We start from the raw sequence: 21,453 nt of genomic DNA, 5'->3' as shown, positions 1-21,453 counted from the left end.
TTGGGTAAATTTTCAACATGTTTTAAAAATGGCGGTGAAAAACAAATTTTTGCGCAAAATTGTCCAAATAACACCCTCAAAATGAAAAGTGTTAACGTTGGGAAAACATTTTTTTTTCAAAAGTAAAATTTCAACATTTCGAAATAATGGCGTAAATTATTTTATCATGACCCCGAAAAACATTAAAATTTAAAAAAAATAATGAAAACATAAAATTAAATTAAATTAAAACAATGAAAAAACAAAAAACAAAAAAAGTTAAAAAAAAAAACAAAACATAAATTAAAATATATACTAAAAAAAAAACATAAAAAAAAAACAAATAAAGAATAAAGAACAAATAAATAGTAAAAAAAAAATTTTAAAAATGGAAAAAAAAAAAATATATATATATATATATATATATATAAGTAAAAATAGAGAAATTGAAAAAAAAACATTAGCAAAAACTAGGAAAAAAAATAAAAATTAAAAACAAGCTAGTTATTAAAAAAAAAAGAAAAAACAACAACAACAACGAAAAATAAATTAAAAACTAGTGAAATTAATATTAAAAAAAACCAAAAATTAACTCGAATTATTAAAAAAAAAACAAAAAAAAATATGAAAATTATTTTAAAAAAAACCAAAAAAATATTAAAAGATAAAAAACCAAAAGAAGTTTAACATTTAAACTTTTTTTTTAAAACAATTTTTTTATTAAAAAAATTTATTATTATTAACCTGTTTTTTAAAACAATTTTTTTTCTTATTTAAAAAAAAAAATTCATTAAAAAAATTTTAAATTTTTTTAAACGAATTAAAATTTTTAATTTAAAATTTAAAAATTTTAAAAAATTATTTAAAAAAATGTAGAAATTTTTTATTTTTATTTTTATTTTATTTTTAGTTTTTACCTTTATTATTATTATTATTTTTTTATGGATTTTTTTAAAAACAATTTTTTTATTTTTAGTTAAAAATAATTATTACATTATTTTTTTTAGAACATTTTTTTTAATTATAAATTTTAAAATATATTATTATTATTTAAAAAAAATGTTATACATTTAAAAATGTTTAATTTAAAATATTTAAATATATAATTATTATTTTTTAAAAATGTATACGTATGCAATTTTTAAATTTTAAATTTAATTTTTTATTTATTATTTTAAAAAAATTAAAAAAAAAATTGTTTTGCCCACCCCCTGGCCGCCTGTGGTGGCTTGGCCATGGGTAGAGGGTCCTGCGCATAGGCCCTCCGATTCGGGAATCTCCCTTGAGGGTATCTCCATTCTCCATACATCGTGCATTTTATCCTATAGCACCTGGTCAATTTTTACAGAGGAAATGATAGCACATTATGAAGATACAAAGAGCAACACCTTCTTTAGCCAATTCATAAATATCAAACAAAAGGGTTCAATGTCGGGGCACATTGAAGACTTCGAAAAAATTGAATATTAGTGTAACTGATATTCCAAAGGAGCATAAGATTGATGTCTTATTAAGGAATTTAAAATATAACATCCAACATGAGGTTTGCCTTTGCGAACCTAATTCATTAGAGAAGGCATTAAGGGTGGTAAGAAAATTTGAAGGGAAAATTTATAGCAACAAGGTAGTCTACCACTCATAACTATAAATATGGAAGTGTTACTTCTCCTAGCCTTCCACAACCTACAAGGTTGACCCCACAACAATTTGAGGAAAAAAGAATAAAAGGGAATTGTTATAGTTGTGATAAAAAATACACTAAATGTCTTAAGTGTGCTGAGAAGAAATTATTCTACATAGATTATGAAGACGAGGAAGAAAAGGAACAAGAAACAACAGAAGAGGAGGATATACACTAGGAATCAACCCCATAAAAAGAAGAAATGAATCTAACCATATCTTGTAATGCATTGGCAGGAATTACGACTCCTCAAACTCTCAAGATAGAAGGATATATCAAGAATAGAAAGGTAATAGTGTTGATTGATTTGGGTAGTACCCATAGTTTTATTCATTATAAGATAGCAAAGGAATTGAATTTCTTCATATATCCAGCATGACAATGTCAAGTGATGGTTGCAAATGGAGGAACTATAAGTTGCTCTAGAAAGTTCCATAATATCAATCTAACTATGGGGAAATATGTATTGAATATTCCAATGCTTTACATTCCAATGGGTGGTGATGATGTTGTACTAGGAGTCCAATGGTTGCAATATTTAGGGACGATGGATTTCAATTTTCAAGAAATTTTCATGAATTTTTTTTGGAAGGAAAGGAAGTTGAATTAATGGGTATTGTAGGGAAAATAAGAAATATAATCAGCTCTAATGGCATGACAAATCTTCTAAAGAAAGAACAATGGGCTGTAATTGCACAATTATTCTCAGTAGAGGTTCAAACATCGAAATCATATTTTTATCCAGATCTCCAAAAAGTCTTGGACAATCATTCCAAGGTGGTTGAGACTCCCATATGCCTCCCACCTATTCGTCATTATGATCGTGTTATTCACTTAATTCTAGGAAGTATTCCTCTGAACATATGGCCTTATAGATATCCTTATGCCCAAAAGAGTGAAATTAAATGTATGGTTGCAGAAATGCTAGAGGCTAGTATAATTCAACTTGCTTAAAGTTCTTTCTCTACTACAGTAGTAATGGTGCATAAGAATAATGGATCATGGCATATGTGTCGATATTATAGGGAGCTCAAGAAGCTTATTATTAAAGATAAATTTCCCACTCTTGTCATTGGTGAATTGTTGGATGAATTACATGGAGAAATTTACTTCACCGAGATGGATATTCATTCAGGATGTCATCAAATTGGAGTGAAGACTGAAGATATTTTGAAAACAACTGTCAAAACTCATGAGGGTCATTATGAATTTTTGGTCATGTTTTTTGGGCTTACTAATGCACCTTCAACATTTCAAGGTTTGATGAATTCAACTTTCAAACCCTTCCTTAGAAAATCTGTGTTAGTATTTTTTGATGATATACTAATCTACAACAAGTCTTGGAAGGATCATGTTCAACATGTGGATAGGGTGCTCAAACTATTTGAGGAGAAACAACTATATGAAAAAACCTCCAAATGTTTCTTTGGAGTAAAAAAGGTATAATATTTGGGTCATATTATATCTCATGAGGGTATTATGGTAGGCCCTAAGAAAATTAAATCCATTAAGGAATGGAAAATCCCCACAATCATAAAGCATATTCAAGGATTTCTCGGGTTGACAAGATGTTATAAGAGGTTTATTAAGAATTATGGGAGAATAGTGGTACCTCTAACAACATTACTGAACAAATATGCATTTTCTTGGACTCTAGAAGCAGCAAAGGCCTTTGAAGATATTAAAAAGGCAATGTGCAAACACTAGTCTTAGCTACACCAGACTTCACAAAAACTTTTATTTTGGAATTTGATGCTTCAGGAAATGGAATTCGTGATGTTTTCATGCAAGAGGGAAGACCCATTGATTTTGAAAATAGTCTAATCAAAGGAAAGTATTTACACAAACCTATTTATGAGAATAAAATGTTGGCAATACTACATGCACTAAAGCAATGGTGACCTTACCTAATGGGAAGACACTTCAAGGTAAAAAAATGTCATGATAGTCGTAAATAAATTTTGGAACAAATATTATCTTCAGAAGAGCAACAAAAATGGGTGACAAAGATGATTTGTCATGAATTTGAAATTATCTACAAAAAAGGGAAGTAAAATGTTGTTACAGATGCACTCTCTAGAAAGGGTGAAGATGTGGAATCATTGCTTCATGCCATTTGTATTATCCAACCTGAGTGGATAACCAAATCACGGGATGAATGGAAAAATTATCAAGAGGTGTGGTCACTCATTCAAAAGTTGCTGCCATATCCCAGTACATATAATACATTTAGTTGCAAAAATGCTTCATTATGGTACAAATATCACTTATATTTTTGTAATATTTCCCAACTCAAGCAAAAGATTATTTTGGAATTGCATACCTCTCCCTTAGTAGGGAACTCATGATTTTTAAAAACTTATCATAGTGTCAAGAAGGAATTCTTTTGGATGGCCTTAAATATGATATTTATAAGTTTGTGGTAGAATGTTGGTTTTGCAAAAAAAATAAAGTTGAGACAATTAAGACCCTGGGTCTGTTATAACATTTAGTCATTCCAAGTCAGTGTTGGGAGGAGGTCTCAATGGATTTATCATTGTTTTACACAAGTCTGAAGGAAAGAGTGTCATCATGGTGTTAGTTCATAGACATACCAAGTATACACACTTTTGTGCATTATCTTATCATTTTAAAGCCAATACAGTTTCTATTGCATTTATGGAAACAATTGAAAAGCTTCATGGAAATCAAAAGATTATAGTAAGTGACAGAGATCCCATTTTCACTACAAATTTTTGGATGGAATTATTTTCTTGTCATGGTACTTAATTAGCTCATACCTCATCTTATCATCCTCAATCTAATAGGAAAAATGAGATAGTGAACAAATGTTTGGAATGATATCTTCGTTGCTTTGTATCTGATAAAAACAAAAAGAGTCAAGTGGTTACCTCTGGCTAAACGGTGGTATAACACTTCCTTCCATACTGCAGCAAAAATGACCCCATTTATGGAACTTTATGGATATCAGCCACCATCCATCACATCATATTTAAGAGAAAATTCTAAGGTTCAAGAAGTGGAAGATCACATAGAGAATCAACAATAATTTCTCCAACTCTTAAAGGATAACCTCACTCTGGCACGGAACTGAATGAAACAACAGGCAGCTCAGCATTGTAGTGAAATAAGTTTTGATGTAGATGACTCTGTATTTTTAAGGCTACAACCATACAAACAAATTTCTCTGAAGAAAGCTAAGAAGGATAATAAATTATCACCCAAGTGCTACGGTCCTTACAAGTTGTTACAAAAGATTGGTACTATGGCATACAAATTGGATCTTCTTGCATCTTCTCGAGTAAACCTAGTTTTCCATGTTTCATGCTTAAAGAAGGTTATCGATGACAAGCTTCCAATTCAAACAATGATGCTAGGACTTGGCTAAGAACGAAAAATCATAATTGAGCCTGAACCATTCATGGAAACAATAACCTGACAACTACAATATCGATCAATTTCAAAGTATTTTAGTAAGTGTGTTGGCTTGTTGGGGCCAGACCAAGGTTCGGAGATGATTTAGCCAAACAAATCCGATACTACTGGCAGTCCACGGAGCGTGGACTGAGGTCTCACTCGAAGTAGTATGGGAGGGTGCTAGAACCAGGTTTCTGCACCCTGGATATGTTTGATGTTTTCAAGTGGTCCGCAATTCGACCCTACATGCTCGTTGCTATGTGCAATTACTCGTTCCTCACAGCCTGTGATGCTACCTTCATGCATCCCTACTCGGGGGCCAAACAGTGTTATTACCCTAGTCCTTATTAGTAGCCCAATATTAGTTGATTAACTTAGCTTATTTGTACACTTTAAGTTATACTTAACAATATTCACAATTCATACAAGTGCGCGCAGTAAATAAATAGTATAATTGCAATTCATATCTAACAGATAATAACCCAAGACAGATACACATAATTTAGATAAGACTTCTCTTTATTATTCTCTTCCTTCAATTCTAGACTCTATTCTACCCTACACACTCAGCTGCAGGGGTCCTCGCACTCAGCTGCAGACTCTACTAGGCCTCTGCGCACTTAGCTGCAAAGCCTCTTCCTACTACTACGACCCAAGACATAATTAGACACTTTCTCTATGCTCGCTATCTCATTCTATCCATTAGATTCTATCATTATCTCCCTTTACCATTTAGTGCCTCACTCTATTTATATAATCCCATGGTCTGTGGACCATGGGTAGGCCGACATTACATTCAAACTTAGGGTAGACAACCCTATGACTCTAACATGCATTCCACACCATCAATTCACGGAGCTCTACAATAATATCACTCAAAACTTGGGCTTTAATCCCCAAAACATGTTGTGGGGGGATTCCATGCCCAACAGACCCCCAACACAAATATTGTGACTTGCCCTCGAGTCACTCGATCGATGTGGCGATCTGGGTGCGGAGTCCCTCCAATAAGTCACGGATAGTCCTGATATTTGCAGTGCGCTGAGCTGCTACTTGTTGATCTTGCTACATCCTCGGTCCTGAGATCTTCGTGTCTAAATTTTTTCATTACATTTGTATCGGTATGTGTTGTGTATATTTATAGTTCCACTCCCTTGTTTGGCTCGTCAGCTTGCGAAGACTGTGCTTCAGTCAGCTAGTCAGATAGTCGGCACACCCATGTAGCACTTCAAGTGGCTGCCATTTGCTTTGCCTTGGAAGGGTTCTCCATTCAAATTGACTAGCTAGACCACGCCTCTATCTGTGACCTCCTTAATCATGTATGGTCCCAGCTAGTGCATTCTAAATTTTCCCAGAAAATTTTCAAACTTACTGTCATACAGCAGCACTAAGTCATTTCCCTTGAAGGTGTGCAACTTGATATGGTGGTCGTGCTAGGATTTTTCACACTGCTTTTGTACTTGTTGATGAAACCCAGCCAAAAACCATTCTTCCTCAAGTTCTTCCAATTGTGCAAGCCTTTCCTATAGAGCTTCGTAGTCTATCATCCCTGTGAGCACTACTATTCACAGACTAGTTATGATGTATTCCATTGGCATGACAACTTCCATGCCATCAACTAACCGAAAGGGTGTCTGTCCCATCAGTTTCTTGCACATTGTCTTGTAATCCCTTAGCATGGCAAGTACACACAGATCCCAATTATTTCACTGCGTGTTGCACATTTTGGTTAGCGTAGTCTCCAATATTTTGTTGAAAGCTTCTACAATCCCATTGGCTTGTGGGTGACATGGTGTGTTGGCATTATGATTCTGGTATAGCTTTATGATACATATGTTGTACTTGATGGCAACCCACTCATCTCAGATGATAAATTATAGTGCAGAAAAGTTCACGCACTTATATGCAGAGAAAAGCTTATTCTATGTAGAGAAAAGTTCACGCACTTATATGCAGAGAAAAGTTTATTTCATGTAGAGAAAAGTTCACGCACTTTTATGCAGAGAAAAGTTTATTTCATGTAGAGAAAAGTTTATTTCATGTAGAGAAAAAGTTCACGCACTTTCATGTTGGAGAACTTACCTTTGGTCCATGGTAGTTAGTCCTTGGTATTTGAACCTATGGTTTTGGACCATGGTACCTCGTCGAAAGTGTGTATATGTTGGAGAACTTACCTTTGGTCCATGGTGGTTAGTCCTTGGTATTATTGAGCCCTATGTTTTTGCGCCCCTTGTATTGGTTATCTATGGTATTGATCCATGATTTTAGGAAGAAGCTTGCCTATATAAAGCAAAGGAGATCACTTGGCTAATTCATTCTTGCAAATCGAATATCTTAAGATCTGAAATATTGGGTTATTGTTTTAAAAGTTCGATCTATGAAAGGGAAGTTGAAAGCGAATCTGTGAAGGGTGATCTCTCGAGTGCTGCAGCTGCGGAAGTGGAGAGGCGCCACAGAAGGCGCAGTGCGGAGGTGCCACAAAAGGTGCAGTGCGGAGATGCCACAGAGGCGCCACAGAAGGCGTAGTGCGGAGACACCACAGAGGCGCCATAGAAGGCGCAGTGCGGAGGCGCCACAGAAGGCGCAGTGCAGAGACACCACAGAGGCGCCACAGAAGGCGCAGTGCGGAGGCGCCACAGAAGGCGCAGTGCGGAGGCGCCACAGAAGGGGCAGTGCGAAGATGCCATAGAGGCGCCACAAAAGGCGCAGTGTGGAGACGCCACAGAGGCGCCACAGAAGGGGCAGTGCGGAGGCGCCACAGAAGGCGCAGTGTGGAGATGCCACAGAGGTGCCACAGAAGGCACAGTGCGGAGGCGCCACAGAAGGCGTAGTGCGGAGGCGCCACAGAAGGCGCAGTGCGGAGACGCCACAAAGGCGCCACAAAAGGCACAGTGCGGAGACGCCATAGAGGCGCCACAGAAGGCGCAGTGCGGAGGCGCCACAGAAGGCGCAGTGCGGAGGCGCCACAGAAGGCGCAGTGCGGAGACGCCACAGAAGCACCACAGAAGGCGCAGTGCAGAGGCGCCACAGAAGGCGCAGTGCGGAGGCGCCACAGAAGGCGCAGGTGCGGTGGTCGCGGCGCCACAGAAGGCGCAGGTGCGGAGGGTTTTGGGTGCATAACTGATGTTTGGTTACTGGTATTGAGTTCAGATAACAGCATGATTAATGACTTATCTTTATGTACTAGATCTGGTTGATAACTCTCATAATATCATTGTATATGTATGGATCTGGTGATTGGGTGATTCAGAAGGTTGTTTGATTATGAGCTTCAATGTTGTTGTTGGATCTAGTTTGAAAATTTATGAAAAGTGGTCCTTGAAAGAAAAGAAGTAGGGGGTTGTAGCTCCCTTCCAGGAGAGACTGGAAAACGAGAGAGAGTTGTAGCTCTCTGCAGGTTGCAGCCTGCGTACTGGTAAAGGACTGCACCAGTACAAAATCATTGTAACAGGAGTTTTTAATTTGAAAGAAGATAGAGACATATTGCAGCAGGTGGTTTTCACCCACATTGGGTTTCCACCTTATATTTGGTGTTCTTTGGTGTGACTATCTGTTTTTCTTGTTCATGCTCATTATTTTATGGTACTGATATGCAAAAATAATTCAAAGTGTAAATAAGGAAGATTTGTTAAAAGAACTTGATAATATTGATTCACTCCCCCCTCTCAGTATTATTTTCAACAATTGGTATCAGAGCAGGTCCTTCAAAGAAGCTTGATCACTTGAAGGTAGATCATTCATCATGAGCAACTACGAGAGAGAAGCATCAATCAGGCCACCAATTTTTGATGGGACGAACTTCAATTATTGGAAGATAAGAGTTACTGCCTATCCTCAATCTCTTGGTACAGAAGTTTGGGATATCATAGAGACAGGCTACACTTTTCCTTCAGCTACTCCTACAGATTCGGCCGAGAAGAAGAAATATGAAACAAATGCGAAAGCAGTCAATACTCTATTGGGATGCTTATCCCAATCGGAATTCGTGAAGGTAATGCACTATAAATCCGCAAAAGAAATATGGGACAAAATTGTCACGAGCTATGAAGGAGACGAACAGGTAAAGCGTGCTAAACTTCAAACTTTCAGGATTCAGTATGAGAATCTCAGAATGTATAATGATGAAAGTGTGGCTAACTATTTCCTTAGGGTAGATGAAATTGTTAACTGCATGAAAAACTTGGGTGAAGAAATAAAAGAGGCTATTGTGGTTGAAAAAGTCCTAAGATCCTTGTCCCCCAAGTTTGAATCTAAAGTGTCCGCTCTAGAGGAAAAAGCAAATCTACAAACTCTTACCATGTCTCAACTACATGGAATTCTAACTGCTTATGAAATGAGAAAGGGAGGTCCATCAGACAGAAGAGAAGCGGCTTTCAAGGCTTCAGGCAAAGGAGATTACTATGAAGCAAGTCACGTGCCAGAAGAAGAAGAATCAAATTTTGTCAGAAATCTTCAAAGGGGTTCTGGAAGGTTCAGAGGTAAGTTACATTTTAAATGTTTTGCTTGTGGAAGAGTAGGTCATTATGCTGCAAAATGTCCTTATAAGGATAAAGGAAAGGAACCTGCTATATGGAACAAGAAACAGAGTGCAAACAAGAAAAGTTACTACACTCATGAAGATAGTGATGGTCTATCGATTAGTGATGAAGATGAACAAGGTAATGACTATAAACTGTTAATGGCATTTGAAGATGATGATTATATGGATGCTATAGATGTGGATAGCCTTTTTGAAGAAATTACTAGACTCAAGAGATGTATAGAAGAAAAGAATATGATCATTGATACTCTACAATTTCAAATTGATGAAAAGGAAAAACATCTTGAAAAATTAGAAGGTGAAATTGTTGGTCTTAGAAAAGAGATTGAGAAAACAAAAGCTATTAATCTTAAGTTTGTCAAAGGATCTGAAACTTTGGATGAGATTATCAATGTACAGCGTTCTCCACTAAACAAGACAGGTCTGGGCTATAATGGAGAAACTTCTCAAGCAACCACTTCAAAAAGTTATCTTGATGCAACAAGAAGGAATGAGAAAAAGCACAATGAAGACCATCAGGCAAGGCAGGGACGAATTGCAAATAGAGACTATCAAGGGCAATCCGTTTTAAGGGTGAACAAAAGCTACAACCAGCCACAGGTAAAATCTTCTCAATTTAGTTCAAGAATGGATGACAATAGAAATTACAATGATAACCGCAGAAATTTCTTCAATGGAAAATGTTTCTCTTGCCATAACTTTGGTCACAAAGTAGCTCAATGTGTTGCATATAAAACAATCATGACTAGAGAAGCTCAAAAACAAAGAAGTATGATTGGGATTACAAAAAGGACCTATAACAACTTTTCGGCTCTTGAAAATGAAGTTGAATGTTCTATTTTCAATAACTTTGGTCATGAAGATTCTGAATGCAGGAGCAGGTTTCAGCAGACAATGGAACAAGCCTCAGACACCAAAACATGGAGAATAAAGGAACCAAAAACAGAAAGATGTGGGATAGCATTCTATGCAGAGGGACAGGAAAATCTATGGTACATTGAAAGTGGATGTTCGAAGCATATGACAGGTGATAAAGAAAAACTTGAGTCATATTCTGCTCTAGAAAAGGGAAAGAAAGTTTCTTTTGGAAATGATACTCCTGCAGCTATAAAAGGAAAAGGCATGCTCAGTTAAAAGAAAAGGTCAAGGCTGGAAATGTTTTGTATGTTGATGGATTGAAACATAATCTTCTAAGTGTCAGCCAGATGTGTGATCAAGGAACCGAGGTGATATTTAGAACAAATGGATGTCTTGTTCGTGATCTTGATACAGGTAAAACGGTGATCAAAGGTAAAAGAACTCCAAATAATCTATACATATTTGAAGAAGGACAACAACAATGCTATCTAAGCAAGGATGATGAACACTAGCTATGGCATCGGAGGTTGGGGCATCTAAGCTTTTCACAAATAAGGAAAGCATGCAAATATCAGGCAGTTCTCGATCTTCCAGATATCAAAATTCCAGACAACACCATATGCAAATCATGTTAGTTTGGAAAGCAAACTAAAACTAATTTTCCAGAGAAGGAAGGATCAGCTAGCATGCCTCTTGAGCTAGTACATACAGATACATGTGGTCCATTCAGAAAAAGAACACCTCGAGGAGAAGAATACTTGATATTATTCATTGACGATTTCTCCAGGTTTGTCTGGTTAGGACTAATGAAGAACAAAGATGAAGCATTCGAAAAATTCAAATCCTTCAAAGCCTTGGTTGAAAATGAATCACGATACAAAATTAAGTGCCTCAGATCTGACAGAGGTGGGGAGTTTACCTCGAATGAATTTTTCAATTTCTGTGAAGAACATGGGATAAGAAGAGAATTCTCTACAGCTAGAACTCCTCAGCAAAATGGAGTTGTGGAAAGAATGAACAGAACAGTCCAACAAATGGCTCGTGCTATGCTTGATGAGTCGGGTACTCTCGCAACTTTCTGGGGTGAAGTTGCACATGCTGCGGTTGTTATTCTCAACAAAACAAATGTCCGTGTTAACAGCACTCAAACCCCTCATGAGCTCTGGTGTGGTGAGACTCCTTCGGTGAAGCACTTCAAAATCTTTGGGAGCAAATGTTATATTAAGAATACTGATGAGCAACTTGGCAAACTTGAACCTAGAGCAGATGAAGGCATTCTTCTTGGTTATTCTCCACATAGCAAAGCATACAAGTGCTATAATAAAAGACTTGGCAGAATTGTTGACAGCATTGATGTAGTGGTTGATGAGAAGGGATACATTCCTAGGCAAGTACATCATGAAGACATCGAAGAAGATGAAGGCTACCCTCAAAGATAGAATGATGAAGAAGAAGAACCTCAAGAAGAACCAGAGGAGTAGACAAGAATAGAAGAGAAGACTCCATCCAGATATGTTCAGAAGAATCATCCAGAATCTCAAATTGTGGGGCAGAAAGAAGCAGGTGTACAAACAAGAAGAACAATTGCAGAAGCTTCAAGCTATTTGGCATTACTCTCTTCCACTGAACCACAAAATGTGAAAGAGGCATGCAAAGATGAATGTTGGGTCAAAGCAATGGATGAAGAACTTGAGCAGATCGAAAAGAACAACACTTGGGAGTTGGTTCCTAGACCAAAAGATAAGAATGTTATAGGAACAAAATGGGTCTTCAAAAATAAATTGAATGAAAATGGAGAAGTAATTAGAAACAAGGCCAGACTTGTTTGTAAAGGGTATGCGCAGCAAGAAGGAATAGATTTTGAAGAAACCTTTGCTCCTGTTGCAAGACTTGAGGCCATCCGAATGTTCCTTACTCTCTCAAGCTTTCAAAACTTCAAAGTATTTCAAATGGATGTGAAATCAGCCTTTCTGAATGGAGACTTAGAAGAAGAAGTATATATTGAGCAGCCAGATGGTTTCATTCCTAGAAATGATCCAAATCTTGTATGCAGATTGAAAAAGGCTCTCTATGGTCTCAAACAAGCTCCAAGGTCTTGGTACTATCATTTGGACAAGTATCTTCATCAACAAGGTTTTTCAAAAGGATCAGCAGATAGCAATCTTTATATAAAAGTTGAAAATGACAAATTGCTAATACTTGTTGTGTATGTAGATGACATTATCTTTGGCAGCAATGAAGAAGCTATGAGTCAAAGCTTTGCCTTGGTCATACAGAAAGAATTTGAAATGTCCTTGCTGGGAGAACTGACATATTTCCTTGGTTTGCAAATCCAACAAAAGGAAGGAGGAATCTTTTTGTCTCAAACCAAGTATCTCAAATAGATTTTGAAGAAATATGGCATGGAAGATTCAAAACCAGTATGTACACCCATGGTCACAGGATGTAGCCTCAGTGCAAATGATGAATCTGCAGCAGTACATCAACCAACCTACAGATCTATGATTGGAAGTCTACTTTATCTGACAGGTACCCGATCGGACATCATGCATGCAGTTGGAATAGTTGGAAGATTTCAGGCAAATCCGAAGGAGACTCATCTTCAGGTAGTGAAGAGAATTTTCAAATATCTTCAAGGGACTCAAAATTATGGTTTATGGTATCCTAGAGATACAAATCTCACACTTCATGCTTATACAGATGTCGATTGGGTCGAAAGCGTGGATGACAGGAAGAGCACAAGTGGTGGCACATTCTTTATGGGTTCCAGACTAGTATCTTGGTTCAGCAAGAAACAGAGTTCGATTGCCTTATCTACAGCTGAAGCAGAATATGTTTTTGCTGCATCTTGCTGCACTCAACTCCTTTGGATGATGCAGACCTTGCAGGATTTTCAAATCACTTGTACACCACCTATCTCCATCTTATGTGATAACACAAGTGCAATCAGCATCTCAAAGAACCCAGTCATGCATTCAAAAACCAAGCACATACCAATCAAGTATCATTTTCTTCGAGAACAAGTGCTTGAATAGAAGGTCAAGTTGGAGTATGTTCCTTCTAAGGAACAAGTTGCTGATATACTCACCAAACCATTGCCCAGGGAGACTTTTGAATACCTCAGGCAAAAGTTGGGGGTTGTTGATGCATCATCTTGTTGTTGAATCTCTTCTGATTGTTGGTTGTACGGGAATATGTGTACATGTGCTGGGTTGCGGATTGGTTGAAGATCAAATAGAACTGGTTCAGGGGGAGCTTATAATGCATTGTTGGCATTATGGAGGATGTACAGAAGGCGATCATGGATGCTGATCTGAATATTACTGCAATATGTCTCTATCTCTTTCATGGTCATTTATGGTGTTTGGTGGATTATGTTTCTTCTTTACAGATCTGGTTCATATTCAGGGGGAGCATAACCCTTTGCCCTTGATGTCAAAGGGGGAGAATGAGCTGAAGATTTTGAGGTTGCCATCAAGTCCAAAGGGGGATATTGTTGGCATTATGATACATATGTTGTACTTGATGGCAACCCACTCATCTCAGATGATAAATTATAGTGCAGAAAAGTTCACGCACTTATATGCAGAGAAAAGATTATTCTATGTAGAGAAAAGTTCACGCACTTATATGCAGAGAAAAGTTTATTTCATGTAGAGAAACGTTCACGCTCTTTTATGCAAAGAAAAGTTTATTTCATGTAGAGAAAAGTTTATTTCATGTAGAGAAAAAGTTCATGCACTTTCATGTTGGAGAACTTACCTTTGGTCCATGGTAGTTAGTCCTTGGTATTTGAACCTATGGTTTTGGACCATGGTACCTCGTCAAAAGTGTGTATATGTTGGAGAACTTACCTTTGGTCCATGGTGGTTAGTCCTTGGTATTATTGAGCCCTGTGTTTTTGGGCCCCTTGTATTGGTTATCTACGGTATTGATCCATCATTTTAGGAAGAATCTTGCCTATATAAAGCAAAGGAGATCACTTGGCTAATTCATTATTGCGAATCGAATATCTTAAGATCTAAAATATTGGGTTATTGTTTTAAAATTTTGATCTATGAAAGGGAAGTTGAAAGCGAATCTGTGAAGGGTGATCTCTCGAGCGCTGCAGCTGCGGAAGTGCGGAGGCGCCACAGAAGGCGCAGTGCGGAGGCGCCACAGAAGGCGCGGTGCGGAGGCGCCACAGAAGGCGCAGTGCGGAGATGCCACAGAGGCGCCACAGAAGGCACAATGCGGAGACGCCACAGAGGCGCCACAGAAGGCATAGTGCGGAGGCGCCACAGAAGGTGCAATGCAGAGACACCACAGAGGCGTCACAGAAGGCGCAGTGCGGAGGTGCCACATAAGGCGCAGTGCGGAGACGCCACAGAGGTGCCACAGAAGGCGTAGTGCGGAGATGCCACAGAGGCGCCATAGAAGGCGCAGTGCGGAGGCGCCACAGAAGGCGTAGTGCGGAGGCGCCACAGAAGGCGCAGTGCGGAGGCGCCACAGAGGCGCCACAGAAGGCGCAGTGCGGAGGCGCCACAGAAGGCGCAGTGCGGAGACGCCACAGAGGTGCCACAGAAGGCGCAGTGCAGAGGCACCACAGAAGGCGCAGTGCGGAGACGCCACAGAAGGCGCAGTGCAGAGGAGCCACAGAAGGCGCAGTGCGAAGGCGCCACAGAAGGCGTAGTGCGGAGACGCCACAGAGGTGCCACAGAAGGCACAGTGCGGAGGCGCCACAGAAGGCGCAGTGCAGAGGCGCCACAGAAGGCGCAGTGCGGAGGCGCCACAGAAGGTGCAGTGCAGAGGCACCACAAAAGGCGCAGGTGCGGTGGTCGCGGTGCCACAGAAGGCGCAGGTGCGGAGGGTTTTGGGTGCAGAACTGAAGTTTGGTTACTGGTATTGAGTTTAGATAACAACATGATTAATGACTTATCTTTATGTACTAGATCTGGTTGATAACTCTCATAATATCATTATATATGTATGGATCTGGTGATTGGGTGATTCAGAAGGTTGTTTGATTATGAGCTTCAATGTTGTTGTTGGATCCAGTTTGAAAATTTATGAAAAGTGGTCCTTGAAAGAAAAGAAGTAGGGGGTTGTAGCTCCCTTCCAGGAGAGACTGGAAAATGAGAGAGAGTTGTAGCTCTCTGCAGGTTCCAGCCTGCGTACTGGTAAAGGACTACACCAGCACAAAATCATTGTAACAGGAGTTTCTAATTTGAAAGAAGATAGAGACATATTGCAGCAGGTGGTTTTCACCCACATTGGGTTTCCACCTTATATTTGGTGTTCTTTGGTGTGACTATATGTTTTTCTTGTTCATTCTCATTATTTTATGGTACTGATATGAAAAAATAATTCAAAGTGTAAATAAGGAATATTTGTTAAAAGAACTTGATAATACTGATTCACCCCCCCCTCTCAGTATTATTTTCAACATGGTGTACTCTTCTGATGATACACTTGGAAATCTTCGGTGAGCGCGCTGATGGTTTCATTCAAGAAATGTGATCCGCAATCACTGATTAAGGTTTTTGGACAGCCAAATTAGGTCAACACATTTTCGAAAAAAAACTTCGCAGCCGTAGTGGCTGTGCAATCTTTGACCGGCTATGCTTCCACCCATCATGTCAGATACTCTTTTATGGTGATGATGTAGCGTGCGCCCATCTTTCCCTGAGGTTTGATCAGTCCCACAAAGTTTATTGCCCATTTTTTGAATGGCTGCAGTGTCATTTGTGGATTTAATGGCATCTCATCTCTCAGTGATGGTTTTCCAGTCCTTTGACATATATTGCAGGTCTTATAGTGTGCTTTCAAATCCTGGTGCAGGATTGGCCACCATAGCCCTACATAAAGAATCTTCTGTGCAGTTTCTCATCATGCATAGTGTCCTCCTCTAGTGCCCCCATGTGCTTCTGCGAGGATTTGACTTTGTTGAAATTCAAGTACGTATCTTCACAATAACTCATCATTTCCCATTTTGTATAGGTGCCCCGAGACGACAGAAAAATCTACCACACGCGCCACAAATTCCCTCTTCTATTGGATGGAGTATTCCTTCAGCACAGTCCCTGTTGTCAAAAAGTGGATTATATCTTCGAAGTGCCCATCCATGATGCGCACGGCAAAGAGCTATGCATCAGGTAATCCTTCCTCCAGATTAGTGGGTTCCTCACCCGTCCCAATGTGCGAAAAGTGATCTGGTCCTACGTTCAATTGTCTCGGCTTTACTATGACCTCAAAATCATGTTCCTAGAACAATAAGAGCCACCTGCATATTTTCCCCCCCAAAATAGTCTTATTAAATAGGTATTTCAATGTGGAATGGTCGGTATACTTCTTGAAATGTCCTCCAAGCAAATAGTGTCGGTATTTTTGGAGTGCGTACACCATTTCCAACCCTTCACGCTCGATGTTGGAATAGTTCTTCTCTTCTTTGGACAACCTCTAGATTGCAAATGCGATAGGGTGATCCAAGCCTTCCCCACCCTCTTGTGTGAGCACTGCTCCCAGCGCAATACATAACGCATCAACATGGACATGAAACTCCACATCCCATTTTAGGAAGACCAGGATTTGAGCGGAGGCCAATTTCCCCTTTAGGACATCAAAACGTTTCATGCAATCATCATTCAAGCAAAATGTAACATCTTTTTTCTTTATTTTTTCGATCAACATGGTGATTTTGGCATAGATTTTGATAAAATTTCTATCGTACCCAATGTGTCCTAAGGTCGCACGCAGCTATTTAACACTTCGCGGTGCTTCCAAATTTAGAATTACTATAATCTTCGTAGTGTCCACCATTAGTCCCTGTTTGAATACCACATGTCCCAACATGTTTCCAAAGGGAAAGAGGAATGTGCACTTCTTATGGTTCAGCGCAATCTGGTGTTGTCGACAAGTATCCAGCATCAAGTGTAAGCTTTCTACATGGTGCTTAACTAATCCAATTATATTCCAATCATCCAGATAGACCTCCAAGAACTTGTGGATGTATTCTTTGAACACAACAACAATGATGGATGGCGCATTCTTCAATCCAAACGATATAACAGTGTATTGAAAGCAGCCCCATTCCATTGTGAAGGTTGTTTTGCTCCTATCTTCTGATACGATCTTGATCTGATGGTACCCTGAGAACACATTTGTGAACAAGAATGCTTCCTGGCCGCCAACATTTTCCAATACTTCATTTGTGAACGGTGTCGGGAATGGGTCATGTATACAGGCGTTGTTCAGCTTTTTGAGGTCAATGCATATTCTTATTTCACCCTTCTGCTTCTTCTCCTGTACTACCATAGGACTCGCCCAGTCAGATTCTTCCACTGGCTCAATAATTCTGGCTGTGAGCATTTTGTATAATTCTTCACAGACCTTTTCCTTATATTTCATATTTAAGTAGTAAGGCCTTTACTTAACCAGCTTCACGTCGGGTTTCAGGGTGATCTTCATCATCCCTAAGTCACCAACGATCCCTTTTAAATCTATAATTTTGGTCGGGAACAAGTCTTAGTATTCGTGGAGTAACTCAGCAACCTCATCTACCATGGCATCATCCCACTAGTTTCCAAGCGTTGCATACTTTGGTTCCACCTCTGTTCCAATGTTTTCCTGCTTCATTTTTAGTGGTGTGGTTGTTGTTGGGAAAAGTATCCAATTCGGAATGCCCCTATCCCACTCTAAGGTGTGATAGTGCCTTAGCAACAAACGAGGTAAACTAATTGAGTATTCTTCTTTATGAAATGTAAGTGAGGAAGAAGGATCTAACTAACCTGTGTCTTTCGCTAGTTTGTCGATCCAAATCACTCCTCTCTTCAGTAGCTCCCAGCTTCCTGCTCCTTCACCGGCCTAGCTTCACCAAATTCCTGCAAGATCACAAGAGAGAGAAACTACACAAAGATACAGATATACATTCATAAAAAGCTCAAGATCAGATTAAGCTAAACATGTAAGCATAACAAAACATCATTGATACACAGCATGTAGGAGAGACTCAAATAGTTTATTGATATGATAATAAAGTCCAAGAGGAGATACAACCAAGTGAGTTCCGATCCAGCATCTACCTCCCAGCAAAGGAATCCCTTCCTCTCCTCCAACAAAGCATAGATCACCCAATGTACTAATCTCAATCTCAAACCAACAGCAATTATCTGCAAAGTACAAAATTCCAGCCTCTTGAACCTCTGGGTGAGAGATCCATATATAGATGTAAGCAGAGAGGATGAGTCAGCTTATTTTTTGACTTGTGGCTTCTCTCTGTCGGTTCTTGCTTCCACTTGGAGGTTGAGAACCTCTTACTCATCACTAGTCGAATTCATTGAGGCAAGTGTCATTGGAGAAGATTCTGGAAGCTTCTAGGGTCTTTCCACCTCGTTGAATGAGCTTGCCATTTGTCATTTCCCGATCAGCGCACCCTAGCAGTGCTTCCACCTGCGTTGCAGTGCACCTAGCCAGTGTAGACTCTGCATTTCAACGCAGGCAGCTAGTGGAGCCTCTGAAGTGATCCTAAATTGAGTATTTCTGAGTGGTTTTTGGTGGAGAACTTCTGGGAGAAGCTGTCATTGGTTGACCTTGTTCCTTTAGGAGTTGTAACAACATCTTTAGGGACTTTGGATCCCTTGAATTATGGACATTTCATGCTTATAGCTGTAAGGCACAAAAATGTCTATAACAGTTGCCCCGTAAAGTATGAGGCCGTTTATCGGGTGAAATGCTTTATTAGGAGGATCCGAAGTTCATTCAATGTTGGGAGGAGACCTGTAATAAGATACAATACAATACATTATTTTTCATACTGTTTTCATGATCTAGCTGAGGCAGGCATTCCCATGCTCAGCTTTATAAATTCATTTTTATGTACATAGGACAAAAAATTGTCTGATGATAGACTGATGATCCTGCTGAAATCATCATCCTTTGGTAGCATGATTGTCTGTGCTGCAATGTTGTACATGTCAATGTTTTTATTTTTCCTGAATATATATCGCAGCCCGGATGGATGAAACTAGATCCGAGGTCTTCAAACTCGTTCGATCTTCGCTCTAAGTACAAGTCGATCCATGTGAGAGATGTTCTGAAGTCGAACATGGAAAGACATCGCTTGATTACCGGTCAATGAGGTAAACCATTAACAAGCGCGAGAGGAATCACCAATAATGATAATGACCCTCAAGGTACTGCAGTACAATTCACGTGGTGTGAATAAAGGACTTGGCATCGAACACCATGCAAAATCTTTCGGTCGAAGGTCATTGATGTATACCTGTCGCCGACAGTGAGAAACTTGCCATTGAGGCATGCAAGCTTCAAAGTACTGAAGGGGTTGTTCCTAGATCAACTTCTTGGATAATGAGCTGATGTCAACAAGAAGAGATCCGTCAAAGGAGGGCCTTGATGTATCCCACACCAGTGACACGGAATAGAGCAAATGATTTTGATGGAGGTGAAAACGATCTGATGATATACAGTTCAGGGTGGCAGTCATGAAAGAATGAAGGATAATGTATGGTAGTGGATGGGACACGGTTGACTTCTCTGGATGACTTCTCTTGAACACATTGGCGACACTTATGTGATGGATTGGTAGCATTTACCCCAAAGATGGAGGGTATGGCGAGACCATGGCGATGTGGCTGGTGAATGAAACAACCCAACCCGACTCAGGCACGGAGCGGAAGTGTCATGTTCAAGAGCGACTTGCTACCAATAAAGTTCTTTGAGGTTCTTCCCAATTTTTCCCCAGTCATTGCTAACCAGTACCTCTTTATTTTTGCCAAGCTTGAGGAGGATAACATATGCTTGTTCTATAATTTTCCCTTCGGGCAAACCCATCGCTATGTTTTAACGAGTCTAGCGATTGTGAAACTCGTTCTCATCTAAAGACAAGTTTGTCGCTATTAATCTTTTTAACGAGTCTAACGACAAAGATAACTTGGTCCTTTTCATTTTTAGAGAGTCTGAAAAGGTACGTAAAGTTAACTCCGAAAGTCCTTTTTCGTCATCTAATCCCTTAAGTCCGAAAAAGTATAAAACAATACAGAAGGGATGAATTTTCGATAGTTTTAACGAGCCGAATAAAACAAGCGCTCGATCTTTTTGTGCAATAATCCCTTAGGTCCAAAAAGATTAAAATCTAGAGGAGGGATAGCACTTCCGGTCGCTTTAACGAGCTGGAAGGCCAAAACTCGGCAATCTTTTCATATTTTATGAGTCAGATGAAAAGAGCTTAAAGAAGACTCGTCTTTTGAGGAACGAGTGATAAAACGGGTAGCAGCTGATTCCAGGTAAGGGTTGGAATTTTCCAATCACGGTAGTGTCACAACGATGGCTAGTGAAATCACTCTTCGCAGCTGTTCCTAAAAATGGGTAAACAATCATATGGAGGTGAACGATCGGCCAATGGAAAAGTGGAGGCGACGGTGCAAACACGACCAAGGATTTAATGGCTGATAATGTTACATTCACGGTGGTTATTTACCGGAGGGTAGTTCATTTTTTAACGAGCTTAAATGCGGAAAAACACTGCTCAGTCTTATGTTTATATTTTAATGAGCATGAACTATGTGCTAAAACTGCTCGATCTTATGTTTATTTTTTAACGAGCATGAACTATGTGCTAAAAATGCTCAATAATCCAGTCATATGATAAGAACGTCTCATGTAAGATGCCATTTTTTATGGAGCTTGCGCCTTACCAAAGCAATTCCCCGCATCCTTTCGTTATGCAAGTTCGGAAACGACTAATCCTACGAGTTTAAAGGGTTAGACCTACAGGTTTAAAGGGAGGACCTAAAAATTTAAAAAAATAAATAGCCGCCCCTTGCTTGCACTCCAAAAGGTTTGCATGCCCCCAGGTATAAAGTACGATTTCAAGGTTACCCCTCAATTTGCAGATAAAACGTTTGTTTTACCAGGAAAGGCCTACCTCTTTCAGGTTACCCAAATATTGTTTCATCAATGCAGTGAACAAAACACTTCTTCG

The sequence above is a fragment of the Pinus tabuliformis genome, chromosome X (assembly GCF_031772625.1).
Source record: "Pinus tabuliformis cultivar Carrire ecotype Pingquan chromosome X, CPIR1, whole genome shotgun sequence".
In the NCBI taxonomy this organism is placed as follows: Eukaryota; Viridiplantae; Streptophyta; class Pinopsida; order Pinales; family Pinaceae; genus Pinus; species Pinus tabuliformis.
Note: the sequence above shows the minus strand (reverse complement) of the source record.